Source organism: Hesperophylax consimilis, chromosome 12 (genome assembly GCF_061612785.1).
Source record: "Hesperophylax consimilis isolate HC1 chromosome 12, BYU_Hcon_1.0, whole genome shotgun sequence".
Classification (NCBI taxonomy): domain Eukaryota; kingdom Metazoa; phylum Arthropoda; class Insecta; order Trichoptera; family Limnephilidae; genus Hesperophylax; species Hesperophylax consimilis.
In genome coordinates this window covers 8,422,437-8,446,791 of record NC_142847.1, presented here as the reverse complement: position 1 = coordinate 8,446,791, position 24,355 = coordinate 8,422,437, and positions in this window count along the sequence as shown.

Genomic DNA, 24,355 nt, shown 5'->3' with positions numbered 1-24,355 from the left:
TATGACAGCATAACAAAATGATTTTTTAAATTAATAAAAAAACTAAAGCTAAATGTACAGTGATGTCAGTGATCGCCCATTTGTACATAGTGATAGCCCACCATGATGACAGTGGTTGCCCACTTTAAACATTTAGGTAGGAAAATCGGTAATTAAAAAACCTGAAGTTGTACACACTTATTTATTTTGTTTTGTTGTAATTAATAGGTAAAACATTAAGAAAATATAATAAATATGTGCAAAATTCAAAAATATCGACGCGCTTCACAAATTGCCTTGAAGGTTTTAAAAGTATTTTTTAAATTTTCTTTTCAATTAACCCCACACAGGAGGATTCTTTTAAATTAACCCCAACGTCATCTTTGGGATGCTGCGTGGAGAGTAATATTAAGGAAAAGGGAAGGAAAAAGGTATGGAGGGGTGGGTAGGAATCTAGGGATCAGTGTGTCCAGGAATGACGGACGTATGAATATAACCTTCCCGCTGCGGCCATTTTGTAACATGATTGTCACCACAAATATTTAACTTACCGTATTCTGGTAATATGATCCACCATAGCTTGCAGCAATAAGGGGAATTGAAATGAACACTCAGAATATCAATTGAGATATAATAATATGATAGTATATTTAATTTAAACTTTAAATACAAGAGCAAAGACTTAAATTTAGAAAACCAGGGGTGGTTGGCTGTTTGAAAGCACAACGTAATTTTAACTTGGCCACGACATTTACTCGTAAAATTGTATTAACTAAACATCTTAAAATAAGACATCACCACTGAGCGCCAGTCTAGAAACTAGTCTAAACGAATTTATAAACATGGTGATATCTAAAAGATTATGTGTCTATTTTCATGAGGATTAATAAAATGTCTCACGTGCGTGTATTAATCTCCCGACGATCAAGCAGCTCCCCCACTAGCCTCGAAAACCAACCAACCAACCAACAAGGGTCACCCCAAACCAGCCTCTCCCGATCTGGCACGCCACGCAGCTGTTGGGCGGGCGCATCTTGAACACACCTCAACCGAGGCACCCCTGCTTAGTCACCAAACGTAGCGAACCACTCGGGGTGACATATGGCAGAGCTGTTGGTTATCCAATAAATGATTCTCAGGGCGGAGGTACCTAAACCCACCTCCCAAATTAAAAATACTAATAAATAAAAGCAAAAACTATAAAATATTTATATATATTGTTAAAATGTGGACATTTATTTTTAAGCTATGAAAATTATTTCATGTGTTATCGTAGTAATAGGATTACCAAATCAGTAATTCTCACAACCATATTATTTATATTTATTTGTGAGAGTGGGCAATCACTAGTTGCGGGCAATCATATTCTAGTTTACCCTACCTACAATTTATATTCAACTCCGGTATTATAACCAAAGGTATAATACCTTTGCTCTCAAAATCTGTTTTGAGTGTACCTAATAAATAATGTGGTCAGTTCAGTGTTTCCTGTATTCCATTCGTTACTTTTCAAAAATCACTGCCCAAAAAAAACAAAAAACAAGGGTAGGTAATGCCATTATTAAAAAAAAAACAATACGAAAAAGCCTCCTACAACGACCAAGGGGCAGAGCGGGGAGAGAGGGGACACGGGGCTAAATGAGTCCCGTGTACTTTTATCCGCGGATGGGCGTATTTACGCTTAATGAAAAAAATATGCTTGGTAATTTGTTTCGCGAAGCCGCGAGGTCGCCAATGACGATAGAATTTTACGGGTTACGTCAATTTCAAAACTTTTGAGTCAAAATAAAGCTTAATTTTTAGGAAATTACATTGCTTATTTCTAACATTGTGTAAGGGGTGAACGAATGACAACATTATGAATCAGAAGCCTCAATAATATACATGACAAAAAGGGCAAACGAAGTATGTAGGTACATAGGAAGATTTAGTGATGAATATTATTATAAGTCCACAGTTATGGTATTTGGCAAAGAGAGTACGATGACGACAATGGTAACTCAATCTGAGCATTGATATTTTATCTTCGAGGATGCTTTGTAAGGGGGTCTTATTGAGAAGAGGAAGCAGTTAACATGGGATTGAAGAGCCCCTCGTTGTAGCAGTGAGGAAGCACAGATGCCTTGATTGGTCTGGATTGATCTTCCGGAATCATTTCCTATACCTTTTAGTGTATAGCACATCGATAGCAGTTTTTTGTGAAAATTCGTAAAATTCGTTGTGTATTATGGTGATTTAAGATACGATTTAAGCAGTGTTAGCAAGATGCAACACCATGCTTTGTATTTACATTTAAAAGTTTACCTATATACATTTAAATAATTATAATATATTCCAAAAACTCATCGATCATGTCAATGTTTGTGTTTTTTTTTTTTAAATAATTCATTATATAAAACGAAAAGACGAAGTGACGCCAACCTTTATAATACATTTGTGTAATTAAATATATTTATTTTAGTTTTGCATCACTGAAAAAGAAGATAATACCAACAGTTCAAACGAAACATGAAACAAAACAAGACACAGAAAGTAAAAAATAACGTTCTCAACTGGGAATCAAGTCAGGATCTCTGTTGTTGTTCATAAAAATCAAGCAAGTTAGAAAAATATGTTTTAAATCAAATTATTATAATATCTTTAAGAACAAATGTTTGTAATATTAAAATTTTAAATAGTCTTTCATCTGCTTTAAGAAAAAACAATATTTTAATTTTGAGATACGATCAAAAACAGCGAATCTATTAGAAATTAATTTAATTTAATTTTAATTGCCGGAAACCCGGGCGTTTATTGCAATTACATGTTTAATATAACAAATGTGAAAGTAACCCGCCTCACTAGAAGGTTTCTGTTCTGAGGCGGGTACATATATGTGTTTACACATACACATACATTTTTTATACAAATATAGACATATATCAATATATACATGTAGCATTCCATAAATAGTTACATTCATATATAGTTAAAAAAAAAAAGAAAAAAGAAAACAGAAGTTTCGTAGGAACTCTAAATTTAAAAAAATCTAAATCTTAATCTCATAATAACAACATATCAAAGAATAGTAGCGGGAATATTTCTAAATAAATCATGAACCAAACAAGTTGACGCCAAAATCTCAAAATACCCGAAGGGTTAATATACGTTTCATAATCTTGAATCTTGAATTCTCCACAGTTGTTACATAATCCGAGGGGTGGCAGGGGGAAAATCCCCGGAGTTGATTAAAATTTCCCGCAATGGTCGGCTGCCCAGTTTACCCGTTACGCCTTCGCTTTGAGGAGCTTTCAGTTATGAATGTTATATTCCTAACACAAAGTTTAATATCTCAAATAATCATGGACGTATGTTTTCTTTCGGAAGTTAATATATAATATCTGTAACACGTTATTTACTGACTAATCATGAATTATATTTGTGAAAATATAAGATATTTCTAAGAAACAAACAGCTTACTTAATACAAAGGTTTATACACATGAGGTTAGTTAAGGTTAAGCCAAAAAAATTGTATGCTAATGTTGCTCACAGACATGAGTTTTATTATGTCTTAAATTACTATTTTTAAAGGAAGAGGAATATAGGAAAAGGATAGGAGATGCTCCCGATAAATTCCATTCTCATGAATTCATTTATGAGTTACTTCTGTTCGTTATTTCTTAAGGTTATTCTTAAGAATTTTATTCTAAAATTTTCTGAAACTAGACACATATACGAGGAATTGGGGATTTATTTCTAACGCTTGCTTTTAAGGTTCTGCATATGGGAAAATTAAAACAATCTGTTTGTCTGGTTGATCTTGACGGTAAGTTAGTATATGAATTTAATGATGTACTCGTACCTATGCAAAGAAATTGGGTTTCAATTTGAGCATATCTTTGGGTAATCCACTAGATTTAAGACACCACTGGTAAGAAACAACAACATAAAAAATATTTAAGTAAGAGATTTTTCGAATTTAACAGTACTGAATATTCGATTTTTCGTGAATGTCTTCGATCGAATGGCGGAATTTGTCATTCTTTTACACGAATTTGGTCGCTAGACTGAAAGGGTGTTAGTAACGAAAACATCCGGATTATAAAAAGGTTGCGTCCGAAATTATTTGGCTTTAAAATTTATCCATTAATAATATCATTTAATGTGATGTAAAATAACATTCGTCTTCCCTTTCTCCGCCATCCAAAGAACACCCTCGAAAGGTTAAAACACTGGAACCATAACCCTTTCAGACCTGGCTAATACGATCGTGAGGGTGCGTATTTAAAAAAAATGTTAAAAACAGTTTAAAATTTCCACGGTATTCCGGCCCACAACGACGGCCCGGGTTCATATCTCATCCGTACTGTTCGTACCAATGTTTTCGAAATAAGCCGCTAGGGCATCATTACAAGCCGTCAAGTTAATACAAATATATAAATTAATTATTTTGAGTAATTTACTGTGCTATTACTGTTGTAGACATGTTAATCAATGAGTACATTGTGTTTTTTTTTAAATTATGGTTGAAATATTGGGTTATAATTAAAGAAAATATTTACACCAGCACGAGCGTGTGGGTCAGGATTAGTTTTATACCAGTTTTGCGAGGTCTTACAGTTTTCTCATCTTTTTAAATTTTCTATGAGATAATTTCACTCTAATAACACCAGATAATAAATTTTAGCTACGTTGGAGCATGTAATGTCAATGTGTTTGAGTATGTTTTTAAATTTTTAAACAATTTTTAAAAGTGAAGAAGTTACTGAAATATCACCAGATGATGAAGGATTCGAAATGTAAAACCTACCCGTTTCTTTCACGAAATAAACAAGTTTTAAATTATTTCACACTAAATCTAGTTTTTAGTTGTTTTCGTATTCTTCCATAGTAATTTTGCATACGTAATTTTTTATATTTAAATTTTTACGAATAAATTTATTTTAGTATTTATAAAAATAGTCCTGACCCTCACGATCGTGCGGGTGAGTTTACTCGGAAAATTGGATTTTCTGAAATTTGTCTAATATTTTTCTGTGCATTTATGGGATCTTAAAAAAACCTTTTTCTTTTCTTCAGGTCTGATAGCGCAACCATCTTCCCAAATAAAATAAATTTGCGAGGCTGACGGAAGCGAAGAAGTTAGATAAGCAGGCGGTTGAAAATATTATATACATACCAAAAATATTATTTAGTCGTACAATACAATCGCAACATTCTAAAACCAACAAAAAATCACCATCGATTCGCAGATGCGCTCGTGTCAAACATCTGCCACGAATGCAGCCTGCACTATACAATGTCAATACATCATAATCAGTTGGTTCGACTTAGTACTGCCACCTGCCCTATCCTTATTATTTGAGGTTAGGAACATCGATATGTTACTAAGTAGGGCAGGAAGTCAGCAGAAGCCGGTGGCAGAAGCAATAGGAGTGTAGCAATATTTGCAAGGTACACCTGTTTGTTTTTGGGTTGAAGTTTAATGGGGGTTGTATTTTGGTATGTTAGGGGTTATGTCGGTAAAATGCTATAATAAAATAGCAACATCAAATATGTATGTGTAAATTGCAATAGTCTAAGTTTGTCAAAAGCCATGGTATGAACTGCCGACAGTAAAATGACAACCGTTGTGGTAACAATAATGTTTATTGGCATAAAATACAATGATAATACAGTGTTTCCAGAAGAAATACTGATTAAAATAACTAATAATTTACAACTAATATAACTAATAATTCTGTTAACAGTAGATCTCGCGTCCAAGAAAAGCATGTTTCTAATTTTCTCTTATTTAATAAATCGAAACCAAAATTTCCACTGAAATCATAAGATTTTTACATAAACCACACGTTTAACGCAACATTTCAAATAAAGATTTTTTTATTATTTATATGTTGTATTATTTTTTTATTATGTATATATATTTCAACGCTCAGCCTCAGAAAAAGCCCTTTGCACACAACGCAGTGGGAATAGGTACATCTTTTTTTTTTAAATAAAAGAGTTATAACAAAATATAGGAAACATAAAAAATAAATAGTTACCATAAAAATAGATGATCTGCCAATATCTTCAATGTATAAAATTATTGTTAAAAATAATTTGTAAACTAGTATAAATACTCGTAGTTCGCACATACGGCGTTTGAAGTTTGCCAATTATTGTCAAATATATACATATCGTTTTAATATTAGTTACCAAGATTGTATAATTATACAATCTTTGGTTAATGGTTTTGGTTAGACTTCACATTGATACTGATAATTGGGGTGTTTGATTGTTATTTTAGTTGCTAACGAATGGTTACAAAGCTAAATCAAAAAAGTTAAGAAATATAACAAAACATTTTTAGAAAGGTAACAAAACAACTAACTAATATCTTATTATAAGCAATAATTAGTCGCCTGCAATATCAATACAAATTGAAAATATCTCCCGAGTAAAAATAAATGCGCCTTCTGATGTCCGGTCAGACGCTTTGGACCACTGAGCCACGTCGGCTTATTTCCAACCCGCCAAATAATTCAATATGTACTAGTACTTCAACAATTGCTGATAACGATGAAAAAACTTCTTACAAATGCGTAGACCCGTACTACACAACTACGTAACTTGTTCGTCCATCAAATTTTATGTAATGTTTTCTATACAAAAGAACATTGTTGTTTGAATGGCATAAATGCGGATGTTTGATTGCATTTTTATTGACGACGCAACAAAGTTTTATGCATCGGTTGTCGAGGATTGAGAAAACACTAACCTGTTCATATCGATTGTGTTGTGGAAGCAGTTAAAATAAAAATTTTAAATTACGGAAAACGAACAAAAACTTTTATGCAAGCACGTAAAAAGTGGAAGACAGAAAAAATAACTATAAACAAACAGAAAAGCATTTTAAATTCGTTTGTATTATTATCTGTGGTTTTGTAATAATATAGAGGCGAGAACTAATTTCGAATTTCAGAGTGAGAAATGAAATTTCTATGTTAAATTATTCATATTCAATGAACTCAAAATTTCTTTGAAGTTATATATAAATAAACCTATATATAACGAAACATGCTTCATTTGCTACAACTATGTTATATACTAAACATATATGATATGATATGATGAAATATTACAAATATAAAAACTCGTAATATTTCCTACATAGGCCCAATAATAACCAAATGGTTGATTGGACTGGGTAGAGGAGAATGTGAAAAAATGTTAAAAAACGTCACATAATAAATAGACATAGACTAATCACACACTATATATATCTTCCATTATTCTAATTATTGCTCATACACAATTGAAACATACACAACAGCTCAAGATTGACTCTATCATAAGATTGTAACGATTAAATATCACAAATTAAAACATTAATGAGATATATTATAGACAGACAAATCACACACTTACTTTCACATATTATTGGTTCCTTGGAACGGGCAATTTGCCTACTTAGGAACCAATAATTTCGACCTGATAAGGTACAATAATCTATAATCACTAAAAATATTTTAATTATATCTTGTATCATATTGTACTGTGTGTAAATCTAAAGGAATAAATAAAAAATAAATAAAGAATATATACCTCGCAATAGCACAATCCATAATGGAATACGGCATTATTGCCTGGGGCTATGCCAGTAAAAAATACATAGACACACTGTATAAAGCTCAGAAAACCTGAATAAAAGTAATTCTTAAAATATAAATACTAATACCCACTTCAACCATATTCAAAAAATTCTCAGTGTTGAAGATTCAAAACTTATATTCAAAACAAATACTTACTTTCCTTTAAAAAAACCTAAACACATTTAAAACTTCACAAATTTCTCGCAATACTAGAACAAGACATGCACACCAACTACTAATGCCAAAAACCAACACATCCTTTGGACAAAAACACTACAAATTCCAGGCTATAAAACTATACAATTCACTTCCTACACAATATAAAACATCTAATCTTACAGAATACAAAAAAAACATACGGAACTGGCTACAAAACTTTTAATATTTGACTTTTTTTTATTAAAACTATGTAAAAATCGATTTTATATTTTAATTTTTATTGTTTCTCTGTGTAACTAACTCCATTGTATTGTTTACTATTATGTAACTTAAACTCCACAACACAGGTGAACTCCTAGCGTGGACGACAATATACTATACCTTTGTAATACTAGTATATTTAAGAATAAGAATAAAAAAAAATACTAGGTACTTTTTAAAAGTGTACGACTGAAATTTCAGTCACAAGCCGCCTCTGCTAGAGATAGCATTCTAAGAACTTAAAATGTCAAAGAATAATCTTTTGAAGGGGCGAGATTTCTAATAAAAGTCAAAGTTAATGTTGATTGAAGACTTCATAGAGATAAATTTTCAGAAAATATATTTTTACACAATATCCAGATGTTTGGTCACTGAATATACCAAAAACAATGATTTAATACGTTATTTTTACGATCCATTGTACTCGCGTCCTTTAGATGAGCTATAAAAGAAAGAAAGACAAAGTGTATTTTTATTTTGACTTTTGGTCTATAAAATTTTATCCCCAAGTTTTATGTGGGTGGCATTGTTAAAATAAGGAAAAATAAATCTTTGTTACCCTATTAAAGAAATATGACGTTCGATAATTATTTTGTTCCTGTTATATGTTTGGAATTCTACGTGACGAAGGCGACTTCCGTTGTGTAATTGTTGAGATTGGATCTGATTTCTTTGGATGACCGAACACTAAATCATTTTAATTTATTATTATGACGTGTTCATCTGGTGAAAGACCACCTTCAGAATTGAAACTTATTTTAAATGCATATTAGACGTTTTTAGTGACCAGATGCAAATAGTCAGCCCACTAGCTTCAAACTTACAACATACAGTTGATTCGGTATTCACATTAAACAAAAACAATAAACTTCTCTCCTACTTTATCTGAAGGGTTACATCTCTCTTTCGGTAAAAAGGCTTTCCATACAGAATTCCCAAAGAAGATATGTTAATATAATTTTAGGCTTGGAATTCCTTTAGAAACAATAGATTATGATTTCTTATTACGTTCATTGAAATTGCTTAAGTTAAGTGATAGAAGAAAATTTTTTGATCTTATATTTTTATACAAAATTATAAATTATCAGTTGGATATCCTGACATATTAATGTTGTTTCAATTTCATGTACCTACCATTAGATCAAGGTCCTCTAGTATGTATTATTGTGACAATTATACCACAGTCTCAGGATATAACTCAGTTATAAATAGATTGCACACACTTGACACTTTTAATATTCCACTTGTAAAGTATAAAGCTGCACTAGTATATCACATTTTAACGCCACTTATTTTAATGAGGTCACTACATAATAGGCTTTTTTTTATTTTTATTAACTCCACACAGGAGGCCCTGAAGAAAATAATTTCCCTCAGGGCCTATGTCATCTTTGGGGATGCTGTGTGGAGGGTCTTTTTGTGGAGAGGAAGGAGTGAACATGGGTCTTGAAGAGTCCCATGTTGTAGGAGGGAGGAAACACAGAGGCCGGCAGTTCATTCCACAGCCGTGCCGTTTAACTCAAGAACGAATCGTAGAAGCGACCCGTTCTCATGTGACAAATGTCAACCGTGTACAAATGTTGGGCGCGCGTTTGGCGTGTATCCCGACTACGCACCGGTGCCGAAGGGATCAATGACGCTAGTTCCTCAGAGCATCTTCCATTGTAATACCGATAGAACAAGGACAGCATACCTACCTGACGCCTGTGCTCTAAAGATTGCAGTCCGTTTGTTAAGATTGGGGAATCTATCAAACGGACCGCCCGTTTTTGCACAGAGTCAAGGGTTTTTTTCAGGTATTTAGGGGCTCCGGACCAGAGATGGCTGCCAAATTCGACAGTAGGGCGCACTTGCGATTTGTACAGGGTCAGCAGTTGTGTACTATTAAAGTATCTGCGGGCCCTGTACAGTGCGCCCAGCTTCTGAGAGGCCAGCTTTATTGTCATTGCTTCTTTCTTTACTGTTATTTTATTTGTTATGTTTTAACTAAATTTAATTCTTTAATTTTTCTCATCAAAATTTAATACAGCACTGTGTATATGTAAAAAAATAAAATAAAAACTTTGTATGTAAATGGCACTTGAATTGAACTAAATAAATAAATAAATATTTTTACATTAACCCCACACACCGCTGCGGCGCAAGGCGATGGGTCGAGACACCAGTTGGAGACGTCAATAGGAAGCCCCAAATCAGCCTCTCCCGATCTAGCGTGCTACTCAGGCAGGTGCATCCTGAACACATCTCACCCGATGAACCCGGGCACCCCTGCTAAATCACCAAATGTGGCGAACCACTTTGGGTGACCTATGGCAGGTGTTGGTTATCTAATAAAATCCCAAATTGTTTGGCCCACGGATCGCCTAAGCTTTTTAGTATTTAATTATTATAAAAAAACGGTGAATCCAGTAACATTTCACAAAAAAACAGAGATCCTTTTATCACAAAGCATGTTCTCACTTAACATTCCAGCGAGCGCGCTGTCGTAAAATTTACGACAAACGCGCCTTATCGCTTCCCCCACTCTTGCGACTTAGTTGTAAGCATCGGGCTTCGAGCTATGAGTCAAATCAAATGTCAAACATTTATCGCAAGATATAAATGCTTTTCTCAAAGTGAATTACGGTAGGGCAGTTGAACCGATAACAGAAGAATAAATCAGAAGCTTTCCAAAATGCGGTGTTTGTCGGTTATGTGCACTGGATAAGAACAGATCCTCCGCATCAATGAAGTGTTGCCGTTGCCAGTCCTTTACATGCAAGAACCATTCTTCAGTTGAGGTGGTTTGTAACAATTGTAAGGATGAGAATATTGATTCTGACTAAATAGGTCGATAAAATATTTTGTTTTGAAATATTAACATGTTTAGAGTGTTGCTTCGTTTTTTTTAAGAAAGTCAAATATATTTTTTTAAAGTACTGCCTATTATGATTTTTCATATCCTTAAAGAAATTCCCTAATGTTTGTATAAAGAAAACACCACTTACATGGAGAAAACTTGATGACGTAAAATTTACGACAAGCGCCCGCTCAAGGGAAATTTCTCAACGCGCCCGCTGGAAGGTTAATAAAGAACCAATCGGAAGCAGATCTAGCAATAATAATACAACTGCACCAGCTGATATCACGTGTATGGGGCTCGTGCCATAAAGGTATAAAGGCCAGTGTGCAGATGTTTCTCCACGTGGCCGCCAGGTGTGGGATTTAGGTAGCTGCCTGGGGTAAAAAGATTCTTACCCTATCTAACGTGCCGGCCCCTTAGAGTAATAATATATATTATTACTCTAAGGCCGGCCCTTATGTTAGGATATTTAAATGCAGTAGCGCAGAGATTATCCGGAGAGGCTGGGTATCTGCTCGGAGACAGAACGTCGATGGGTCACGAGATGGAAAATTTAAAATTTCGCTGTTTCTCGACTGAATGATCTAATGTTACGTTTTATTAAGTAACAGCGAAAAAATAGCAATCGGAAAAATAGAAGTAGGTAGAAATAGAATGCTGCAATATAATGATAATATTTATTTATTCATTTTTTATTTATTTATTTATTCATTTTTTGGGAAATCAACAGTTTACATTTTTACAGATTGTACATAAGTAAAATAGCCAAAATAAAATCAATTACGGATTTCCTCCTTGTGACTTTACGTAAGACAGCATTAGAAGAAATAATTAAATTTATGAGAAATGTGAAGTTATAATTATATAAAATAAAAGAATTGTATAAAATAATAGAACAAAATAATACAACAAAAATAACAAAAATAAAGGGGAAAAAAAAAAAAAAAACTAAAATTTATATAAAATAAAAGATTATCGATACATTGGTAACCATAAGAATACAAACAATATTGTGCATATAAATCATATCATAACCATAACCATAAGAAGACAAAGTTGTGCATATAAATCATACCATAACAGGATTATAAATATATAAATACTAGAAATATAAATATAATATAAGTAACTTAAATTTAAAAAAATATATGGATATAATTAAAGGTATTTTAATGGCTACAACAAAAAAAGCGTTGTTGGGGCGAAATTACATAAAAAATGGCACTATGGAAATTGATTGTTTATTATTTGAACTCATTCTAATTCATTGGGTTTGGGCCTAGTTTAGAGGTATGCCCGGGGGTGGCAAATGATCGCCACGCCACTGCTGTAAGGACTTTAAACACATAAAAAGAGTGCCAAAAACAGCTGCCGATTCTCGGGTTTTTTGTGCGCTTCTTTTAAGAGTGGCAAATCGAAACATATCATAACATACCAGTATGAATAAAATTTTTGATAAATGTATATATTTATATAGTTTGCAAATTAAGTATTCTACATATTGAGGGAAGAAAATTTAACCAATCTTTTATTAAAATTTGGGAGGCGGATATAGGTACCGTCGCCCTGGGAACCATTTATTGGATAACCTGGCATAGGTGTCACCTCAAGCGGTTTGCTACGTTTTGTGACTTAGCAGGGGTGCACGGGTTCATGGGGGTGAGGATTGTCTAGAACTTGGCGGCAGATGTGTTTGCCCACAAACTGTATGGAGGGCCAGATCTGGAGAGATTGGTTGAGGGCGATCTTTTTACCTCTTCATCAGGACTATCTCGACCCATCGCCTTGCACCGCAGTGGGAGGGATGAATTCGAACTTCCGTCACTCCTGGAAACACTGATCCCCAGATTCCTACTCACCTCTCAAACTGTTTTCCTTCAAAGATCTTTCTCTCCTTAAAAAAACCTCCACACAGCATCCCCAAAAATGAAATAGGCTCTGAGAGAAAATATTTTCCTACGGGTCTCCTCTCTGGAGTTAATATTTAAAAAAAAAATCTCTAAAATAAAGGACGTTGTGATGACCTAGAAATTCTAGATAGAAAGAGTTTGCATGCATTTTCATGACGCTAGAGCTCACCGTTAGAGTTTTGGTGTTTCAGCAAAAGAAAACATTACGAAATTTGTATTCGAAACTCAAATTACTACCCTTCAAAACAGTTAGATAGGAGTAGTTAAAAAGGCAGCAAAGTTAGCACCTACAATACCTACATGTGAAACCTTTTTATTTTATAGTATTTCTTTAACTTACTAACATCTTTTTCTCGTAAATATGTATGTGTCAACATTTTGTCTAGTCCCCAAGAAGATTTAAACTGCTTCGGTAACAGTAACATGGTAATTTTTCTATAATTATTCATATGAATTAATTCTAACAGAGAATTAATGAGACTACAAATAATAAGAACGGAAATTTTAAGTACGCCATAAAATCCCCCGAGGAATTTGAATATTGGACAGCAAAGATGTAATAGGTAAAATTTTGCAAAAATAAGAATTTACATATTTTGTTTTACTATTCCAACCACTCTGATTTTGTGTACGAAATGGCATAGTTCATATGTTCTTATGATGCTGACGGAGAGACGAAGGATGATGAAAAGATGTATCTGGTCACCAACAATGTCATTGAAAATGACAACAAACTTAAAAATATATAAAAAATAATCAGTTTATCAGAAATACACATTTTATTCAGAAAATCTAACAACAAAAGTCTAACATTATTTTTTCAATTGGAAATTTTTTAAATTTTATTATTAAACACCTGGACGTTGCTCCTTTTTCCGCGTTAAATGTCTGCCGTCATCCTTATTTAGCGGCATCACATATCTTTACCCTTAATTTATTCATAACAGGGATCTATTCTTCCCTAACGTGAACACACGCACATTCGTTCCGTAAAATGCACAAAATAGAATTACATATTATTTTTCGACCAAAAATGGCCACTGGCCGTTATATCCCGTCACCCTTCATAAGGATTCGGGATGATATAAGGACGTGTTACATTTTAGTTCCGATTGTGGTACAGTTTAAGATCACGGACATTATTATATTGATCTACCGTCTGCCATTGCTTTACGCAACTATATTTCGATGGCCTAGTGCACATATGTGTTAAGTGCAGTTTTAAGTCAAAATAATTACGGGCTTTGTAATTAAAAAAAGTGATAGCTTGCAAAATTTCCTGATAAAATATTAGTCATTCAGAATATATCAAGAACGCGCGTACTTTTCCTAATAAATATCATGACAATATCAGTATGTAAATATCAATATCTGTATGAACAAGTGCTCCGCCGTCCTCATAAAACATTCGCTTTTAACTGATACTTTGTTAGGAACTCTGTCAATTTATTCGTTAAAGGCCTGCAGTCCCGATTTCAACAGGAAAACGAATAATTTAAACAGATTTTTAATAGATTAACGGTATTTTATATCATTAAGTTTTCTTCATGTAAAAAGCGGATTTTCAAATTCCACTTAAAACATGTGGGTGTTAGGCCATCGTTATGTGGAAATGATGCAGGTTTATTTATTTTAACACATTAAATGAATAAATTGCCGTCTAATGTTATGTGAATTAATGTTGAACTATTCAAGACGAACGTATTATTTTTTCATGAAATAATTTTAATATCAATTTCACTAGAGGGCACACGGACACGCCCACAACATACTTATATCAGTTTATCCCCTTAGTGTCCCGAGCCGAATGGTGTGCGGTATCAAATTAAAAAAAACTGCATATATTTTTTACTTAGCTCTGCCTTCCAGTGCCTTTTTTATGTTGAAAATTTTTCGTCGTTGGTAGCAGTTTGGCAAGAAAAATGGCTATTTAATTGCACCCAATAATTCAAAAATAGAACGCCCGGTCCGTCCCCGTGATTAGTGGAAAAAATTACACGTTCCAAATATGAATTTCAAACGGGATGCGGAAGAGTTGTTTCGCGCCCAAATTCGGCGAGGTCGAACCGTTTAAGGCTCTATTGCCGTATAAATAAAATGGAAGGTTGTTAAATTGTTATCTAATATGAAATTGCTGGAAATAAATCAACTTTTTGGCATTTGTGTCAGGATATTGTTATTGCAAACATTAACAGGCAAGTCTTTGTATCGATTGTCCGAAGAAATGCTGTTTATTTATATTTCTACCCAAAACTAAAGATTACACATTTTGAGTAAAATTTACGAAGAGTTTTAACTTAACACTAATAAAATTATTAATTATCTCTAAATGGTATAAAATAAAGTCGCAATCTGTGTCTGTTTGTGAACTTAATTCTTCTAAACTACGCAATGGATTTTGATAGGGTTTTCACTAACATTTAAATAATTTCTTCCGGCAGGTTCATATATTTATAATACATGTAAATTATATTAATAGAAAGTAGGGAAAAGTCGATGTTTTGTAATCAAGTCGTAAAAAAATTATTATCGGGCGCTTACTTTGCTTACGCTGGCTAAACCTTATGAAATACATCAAAATAATGGTGACCGGATAAATCATCAAAATGATAATTCATCACATCTTTAAAAAGTTATACTATATAAAATCATGGAAAGTGATGAAACAAAAACTTTATTAACTGGGTTAAGTAGGTAAGGTTAGGTTATTTTTTTTTCGATCGTTTCTAATGACTTTATATCACTTCTTAAAGGTGTGTTGAATTGTCACTGTGTTGATTTATCATGGAACCCAAAATAATGGACAACGGAATTGTATATCTTAAACAGGCCTACAGAAATTTTTGTTATTTGTTTTTGGGGTGTTATGCCGTGTTGCGCTAACTCCTTCTTTAGCCAACGTTTCGGACAGCATTGCAGTGTCCATCATCAGGGCAGATGTGTTATTTAAATAAAGAAGGAGTTAGCGCAACACGGCATAACACCCCAAAAACAAATAACATAAATACTTTTGGCCGTGAAAATCTTAAATCAATAGGCCTACAGAAAAATCATTTTTAGTGTGTGTCTATCTCCTATCAAGGATAACCCCCCAGCAACCCCAGATACACGTCAGAAATTTATAGATAAAGTAAAATGGCAATATCATGTAATGTATATTATATAATTTGAATAATTACACATAATACAGCGTGATTAGTGATGTATAAATTCCAGGGAATTTATTTCTGGGGAATATTCCCAGGAATATTCCCGGGAATATTCCCCTGGACGGGAAATTTTGGGAATTTTGATTTAAACAACTTAATACCTCAAAAAGAATAATATTTATTAAATAAAAAATAAAATATACACACATATGGTACATATAGAGCAGGATAGATCCATAAAAACTATTCCCATATATATAGGAATAGGATCCAAGAGAAAAATAACAAAAAAAACACCGATCAAAATTATTTTAAAGTGAGTAGTATCTCTATATAATTGTATACTGTACAGTATTAGTAGCCTATATACACTTTATGCTAGTAAACGGTACATATAAAAAATCAATCGTAAAACTGTAAAAATGACACAACTTCACAGATCGGTACTGTTCATCTGATGATACCGATTGGACACTGACACTATCAACTTCGCTTCCACTTTCACCTTCATATTCTACTTCTTCTTCTTCTTCATCTGACCCGGACGAAGTTGTTGCCAACTCAGAATTATCTACGTTTTCTTCTTCCTCAGCACAGTCAATTGGATGTTTGCGTTTGCGAGTACCAGATAAGTTTGAAACGTTATGATGCGAAGCAATCTGCTCATCCGTGGAAGAAAGGGTTTTCGTGGGAGCAACTTGAGAGCCTCTTTCAGAGGAAAGAAGTTTCCAATTGTGTGCCACAAATGTTATTTTCCCTGCTCCTTGAGTTGTTAGACGATTCCTCCGTGTTGTATGAATGCGACTAAACGTGCTAAAAGATCTCTCAGTGGCTGCTGAAGTAATGGGAGCAGTCAATATTCTTATGGCAACCTGTGACAAATCAGAACATCCGCACATCCCCTTCCACCAGGTCACTGGCGTGATTTTATTGACACACTTCCATAGGAATGCCTTGCTCCATGATTCACAAAAACATTTGCACTATCAACAGTCTCCATATGACTTGCTACTTGGTCAATGAATTCAAGTGCTTCAAGTTGCTGTGCGTGGCTTAGCAGATGTCCTTGGGAACCTGGATCTAGTAGGGCAGCAGCCAGATATATTGGAGCAATAGCAAATTCTTTGCGCTGCGCCGCCTTTTCCAGTATTTGCTTCTCTTCGGCATGTGACAGTAGAGACGTTGAAAGAGTTTTACTTAGACTGCTCTCAAAATCCTCAAAAGCATACAATGCTTTGTGTGTTAGTGGATCGTCTCCCTCTAGCTGTGTAATCCAGGAAACAATCGGTCGCAGAACATCGTCTAATGATGTCACTCTTTTCCAGTAAACATTATCGTCCAACAGGCTGTTCATATCACGAAGTAAAGATGAGGCAGCTTCGTTTACTGCAAATGTTTGCAGGCTTACTTTACATGCTAACACTCAATAAGGCATCCAAGAGAAGTGTAGAAACCATTTTATTAAAAATAAAATAAATTCCCCGTTTTCGGGAATTTATTTCAGGTCGGGGAATATTCCCGGGAATATTCCTGTTCCCGGGAATATTCCCCGGGGAATATTCCCGGGTCTACATCACTAAGCGTGATAGATGCTCTTAGTATCGCCCTGGTAAAAGACCATCATTCCTTGCTTTAAATGGCTTTAACCATGTTTAGTGACAAGATCTGGATAGCTAGGTACTCCCGGGACCTTCCTCTTCCCCTCACACAATTGAAAATGCTGTAATACAATTGAATCTGGGCATTCGGGACTCTTGTGCGGTTTTCAGATACAAAAAAAAATAGAACAGGTATAAGGTTACCGAGAAACTGGAAATATGTTTCTATTAATTTGTTCCTATTCATGAGACCCTCTCTAACACTTTTGATACCGGATGTTCCAATAGAAAGCAAACTACAGGATGTTCACAAAGTATACTTTTATCCAACAAATTAGGTGCTCAGTTTAGGAATTATTATTCGGACGTATTTTCATCACTTTGCCACGTAATTCCGTATTTTTTTATTAAGATTAAACGTAACGATCGTTATTAATATAAGAGTTCATAGATGGCGTTAATTTAATTATTTTACGAAAATACACTTTTTGCAAGTTATGCTATATTTTAAGGTTAAACGCAACGCTCGTTGTATTCTACGTGTTCACAGATGGCATTAATTAATTAATTTTGTTTAAATACGCTTTTGCAAGGTATTGCTTTACAATATTAAGACAAATCATTTGTTTGCGCCCTCATATACGCAATATGAATATGAATCAATAGTTTTGTTCGTTTAAAGACTTAATTCTTTCGAGAAAGGCACACAAATACAATATTTTACCGATGATTCAATCCAATATTATATTTGTATGCCTTTCTCGATAGAATTGAGTTTTTATATGGACAAAACTATTTATTCATATTCATATTGCGTATATGAGGGCGCAAACAAATAATTTGTCTTAATACTGTAAAGCAATACCTTGCAAAAGCGTATTTAAACAAAATTAATTAATTAACGCCATCTGTGAACACGTAGAATACAACGAGCGTTGCGTTTAACCTTAAGACGAACTATTTGTTTGCGCCCGTACATAAGCAACATGAATATGAATAAATAGTTTTGTCCGTATAAAAACTCAATTCTCAAAGAAAGGCATGCAAATACAACATTGCATCGGTGATTCAATCCGATTTTGTATTTTTACGCTTTTGTTGAAAGAATTGAGTTTTTATACCAAATAAAACAATTTATTTATATTCATATTGTATTTGTACGGGCGTAAACAAATAATTCATCTATAACTTTGAAAGTTAATAATATTATAAATAATTAAATTGAATAAAATAATTAAATTAACGCCATCTATTGACGCGTAGATTACAACGCACGTTACGTTTACCTATGTTTGCTCACTTTTAATTTGCTTTATTTAATACATTAAATAAAATTTAATATTTTTTATTTAATAAATTAAATAAAATTTAATATTTTTTTTATTTAATACATTAAGTAAAATTTAATATTTTTTATTTAATAGATTAAATAAAATTTAATATTTTTTATTTTATACATTAAATAAAATTTAATATTTTTTATTTAATACATTAAATAAAATCATAATATATGCACATATTATTACGCATGAAAGCCGTTTAGCCTTCTGAAGGTCACACTGTCTTTTTGATAGTAACTTTGTCAGTGTGATAATGCCTTCGGAAGGCGAAACAGCTGTCACTTTTAATAATATTTATACACCAGAACTTGATTTTAAATACAAAAAATAGGTTATTTTGATCAGACAATGTTGTTAATATATTTTCATGTAACTTACCCGATTATATTGGCAGGTATGTATGTTTAACATTGGAACAACTTCGCCATTCTGAAAAATGTGGAGTGAACTTACCTGAAAAGAAGAAAAATAATTAATACATATCGAATCTGAAAGAATAATAATTGACTTCGAAAGAAAAACAATATTCCTGCGTCTATCAACGGACAAATTCAATATGTACATACGAGTAAAGGAATCATTAAATTGGAATACGAAACTCCAGTGGAAAATATTATGGCTTAAAAATATATTCGTATATATCAACAAACGCCGCTTCTGAATATATAAGTTTTGTCATGTCTTATTGTAAGTAGAATTTATAAATCGTCATTTAAAAACCAATAAAATTCGTGGATATATTTTTGCACTTTGGTATAGTACAATAAAATAAGTGACGAGATGCTAATCAATGTCTATAAGTTGAATCAATATCGTTTAGTTTGTCACAATTAAAGATAGTTATAACAAAGTTGACTTAAATAATAGATTATTACATATTGATTAATTGTACCCGTGTTTATGAATAAAAGGAGGGGAATTGTGCGATGAGATTAGCAGTCGGTTTAATTAAAAGGTGTTAATTTTACTCCAACTGGTGGTAATTCTTTACCTACAACTGTTACTGTATCTAATAAAGTTTAAAGTTAGATTATATATACAACATCATCAGGAGAGTAAAAATCTATATATAAAGGTAGATTATTACAATATAGCGCCCCTGAGGTGATATCTCACAAAAGCGGCGCTATACAAATTGTCAAATAAATGAATGAATGAATTATACTTAGGACGGGTTGTTTCGGAGAATCTGAACAATTCATCAAATTTCAACGTTCATTTTTAAGTTCTGTGAAAGATTTTTTCAAGTTCTGTTTTTATTTCAGTTTTGTCAAGCAACTAGCCTACAATGATATAAAAACAATACTTGAATAAGTCTTTCACAGAACCCGAAAATGAACGTTGAAGTTTGATGAATTGTTCAAATTATTCGAAACAACCCGTCCTTAGCGTTCTTCAATGTTAAAAGCGGGTAATCTTAAGAATAAAATAACCTCTCGTCTACCATACAAAATACAGTGCCGGTAGAAAAAAAAACAGGATTTTTGAGACTGGTTACTGGTGACGTCACAGGGCACGTCCATAGATTTGGTGCGAATAAAAAAATGATAAATTAAAACTTTAAAAATTATTTTAAATATCAAAACTAAAACTAACTATAACAATAAAAAATATACATTGGTATTTTAAAAAAATGAAATGGACTGAAGTTCCTTATTGAATGAACATTTGAGTTGCATCACGTGCATTCTTATCCATAGATAAATTGACAGTACATAATATTAATAATTGTGTTCCGTTATTGGCTCAATTATGTCACTCAAACTCACGGGTTTACTGAACTGCACATTGGGCGTTGACTCACAACTCCGGATCTACTCGATTGGCTGACCAATAAATTTATATAGACGCTAATCAAGCAAAAATATTAGGACACTGGAATTTTGAGTTCAATACGCATAATATTATTATGTCTATGAAAAGAATAAATATTAAACTGCATGTAGTAATGGCTTATAGGCAAATAAAATTAACATGATTGTACCTACTATATTGTAAACTTAATTAGAAATTAAATTATTTGTTAGGAACAGCTATCATTGTCTCATAGAAATCGTTGTCTCCCTTACCGTCATAGTTAGAAATATGATCTGTACGGTGTCAGAAAGAGAAAACACCACGCTTTATATTCAAATCCAGATGTTTACCACAGAATAATTAAAATGTACACCTATATGAAACTTAAGGTTCCGATCGCAATTTGAGATAAAATTATAAAACTTTTTTACAATCACTTACATAATGAATTGAATTTTTATAATAACAATGTTTTACTTAAAAAATTTAACGTTTTTCTCTCTGCTGCTAGTTTACCAGTAACTTTAAAAAAAAGTGAAAAATGTCCGGAGTCACCCCATTCTACGGTACCTACTGAGAGTATCTAACTAACTAAACTAATTCCATTTTGAAAATTAATATTTGGTAATATTAATCTGAATATTTACCAAATGCCTTCGACATTGAAATCAACTACTTTGATATTTGACTTTTACTCCGAGTAAAGTAATATCAGAAAGTATCTATGTAAATTGGCAATTCGAAGAGATATCTCACCATAATTCGCACGAGGCGTAATAAGGAATATATAAGTCTTCCTCGTTACCCGAGAACCGTCACATAATAATCATCAACCGAAACTTTATGACCCGTCTTCATAATATTCAAAATTCAGGCAAATTTACAACCCCTCAAAAAAAAATCTCCAACCATTCCTACAATAAATTCAGAAGGAAACAAGTCTCAAAAATAGGGGAAATGCCATTTTTACTCAGTGGCACAAATATAACGTTGATGGATGAAGATCGACCAATGACGCAAAAGGCCAGAATTAGTGAAAATAATTTTTACATACGACTGGTGTAATGGGGTCGTAATGTTTATAGCAGATACTATTTCACCCTGTGGGGGATGTGGCCTGTAAGCTGGGAGAGATACATAGGTACACTTTCTATAAGAAAAGCAAAATTGTGGATCAAATCAGGGCGGATTGCAGACGAGAAAGAAAATTAACTCAAACGTAATGGGCAGGCAGAATTTCACTATTTTTCCGAAGATGTGAGAAATACTCCGTAAAGTATTGATAAATTTATTTTAGTGGTCAGAAATGGGGACTAAAGGGTTCAGAATTGTGTAAATTTGGACATATTTAAAGAATAGTAAACATCGTAGAAGAATGTCCCCTTCATAAGTTTCCCAGAGACACACCTGTGCCGAACCAAGTGACTCCTGATGCCGTCGACTGGCTGAACAACCTTAGCATCCCACTTAAACCTTAACCATACGAAAAAGCAGAAGTAAATTATTTCAACACTTTTATCGGTTCATAACGGATGTTCAAATTTCGGCCAAAGACACCACAAAAGAGAAACAATAAATTGGTAAAATTAACAGGCAAAAAAACTAAAATAAAATCAGTATATATTTACAAAGAAAACCTTCGAAATCAACGCACCTATATAGCCGACAAAACCTACACAACCTTACCTAACCAAAACCAACACTGAGCATAAACTGTAAAGGGAGACCACAAAACAGTGAGGCCTATAAAGTTGTTATTTTGATTATATTGTAGTTAAAAACTAAATGAATGAAAACGATTTGCATTTATGTTTCATCTAAAATCTTAGACAATATTCGTGTAATCATTAATAAAATCAGATTAGTATAATTAAACTGTTCATTATTTTAATATTCTGAAAACGTATACGATATCGTAAAATACACTGATAAATGACTACTCAAGAAATGTGCTTACGCATTACTTTAATAAAAGCTATAAAATAAATTCGAACAGGTATTCTGGCGAAAACGCCAAACGTCGCCAATCGTCGTCGTAAAATATAACGAGAAATACGAAATTCCGTCACATTCACAATGGCGTTGTTAGGAAACGGAAGCGGCCGCCGACTTTCCCGCCTTTCCCGCCGGAAGTGTTAACGATACGGAACGCGACGCCGTATTACCAATTATTATCTTTACGACGCCGACGCCCGGGGAAAAAACGATGTCATAGTCACATCCGGACATGGGACTTGGGACTCTCCACTCTCTCGAGGTGTTTCCTTGGCGGAGAAACAATTTGTAATAGTAGCGCTCGCATAATAAATTAGGAGTTAGGAATATTACATTACGCCAACATAGGTTCAAGTATAACTTTTGAAACATTATTATATTAATTATTATATTTTGCACAGAGCCAGTGGAGTTTTCTAAGATGCTCTGAAACATTATGGTAATGTTTAGACAAGACAATGAGTAGTACAGCGTTTTAGACTCAAGTAAAATAAGTGGAAGAGTTTTTTTAAGTAGATCAATGAGATATGTGGGACCCGCAATAAGTCATGGAATGCTGTTAGGTAAAATGAGTTTGCTTGATCTATGTAGGTTTAGTTGCTAATTATTCAGTACCGAAAAAATACAAAAAAAATTGATAAGGTTTTTGTCTACTCTGGGGTTAGAAACAATTGTTAGGCTATTAGGGATGTCATATAAATGGCTTCCTCGCTGATGGAAGTAACTATGATATAGGTATTAATAAATTAAAATCTCTTGAAAATTGTACAAAAAATCCTGAAATATTCTATTTAAACTGCTCAGTAATTTTTTTTCTCTCTAAATATGTAAAAAAGTTCGTAATTTAATTCCATAATCATGTTTTAGATGTAACCATAACGATGTATATCTATCTACCGTTAATCCTTAATTCAATCAGATATTTTCACTTAATGTATAATATTTCAGAAAACTATGCTTGCACTATAATATATGTTTTTTTTCCAAATGTACACTCCTCTTCCATACGCAAGCGAATGCAGTATAAGACATTAGATATAAAATAACCCATTTTAAAACTAATTATTATGTTATGTACAAAAGATTTATTAATTTCAGAAAGTAAAAAAAAAGAACAACGTTTAATTTCTTAAAGATTAAGAAATCATGCACAGGGTGATAATAAGTACTCATTAAGTCATTTCAAAAATACCAGTACTTTTCCTTATTAATCATTTTCTTAAAAATTGAGCGCATGAACGCGGCCTACCGACCGACTCCTTAAGGAGCTGTTCTATCCATTCTCGATGCCTATGATTCTATTAGAACACGCAAACCAATCACAGGACTTTAGTCTCACATGGTTTGAATAGTTTTTAAATGATGATTGATTAATTCCAAGTATTTATAATTGTATTACACAGAGTCATTAACAACTTAATTGACAGCCCTGCCATCATCGCCCCTATTAAATTCCATGTACCGAATAGGAGCAAAAGAAAAAATGTAACATTATTCAGTAATAATATTCTATTTAATAGTTTTGAGGACAGCGACCTTACTCTTGTTTTAAAGATCAAGTGTGCAAAATTTCATCAATCTAGGACTAAAACCGTAGATTTGTATAAATAACAAACACATGGGACACTCTTCTTTGTATACCTATAAGGAGAAGTTGACAGATTCTAACGGAAACACTGCAAAACTTATTTGTCCCATTATGTTTTA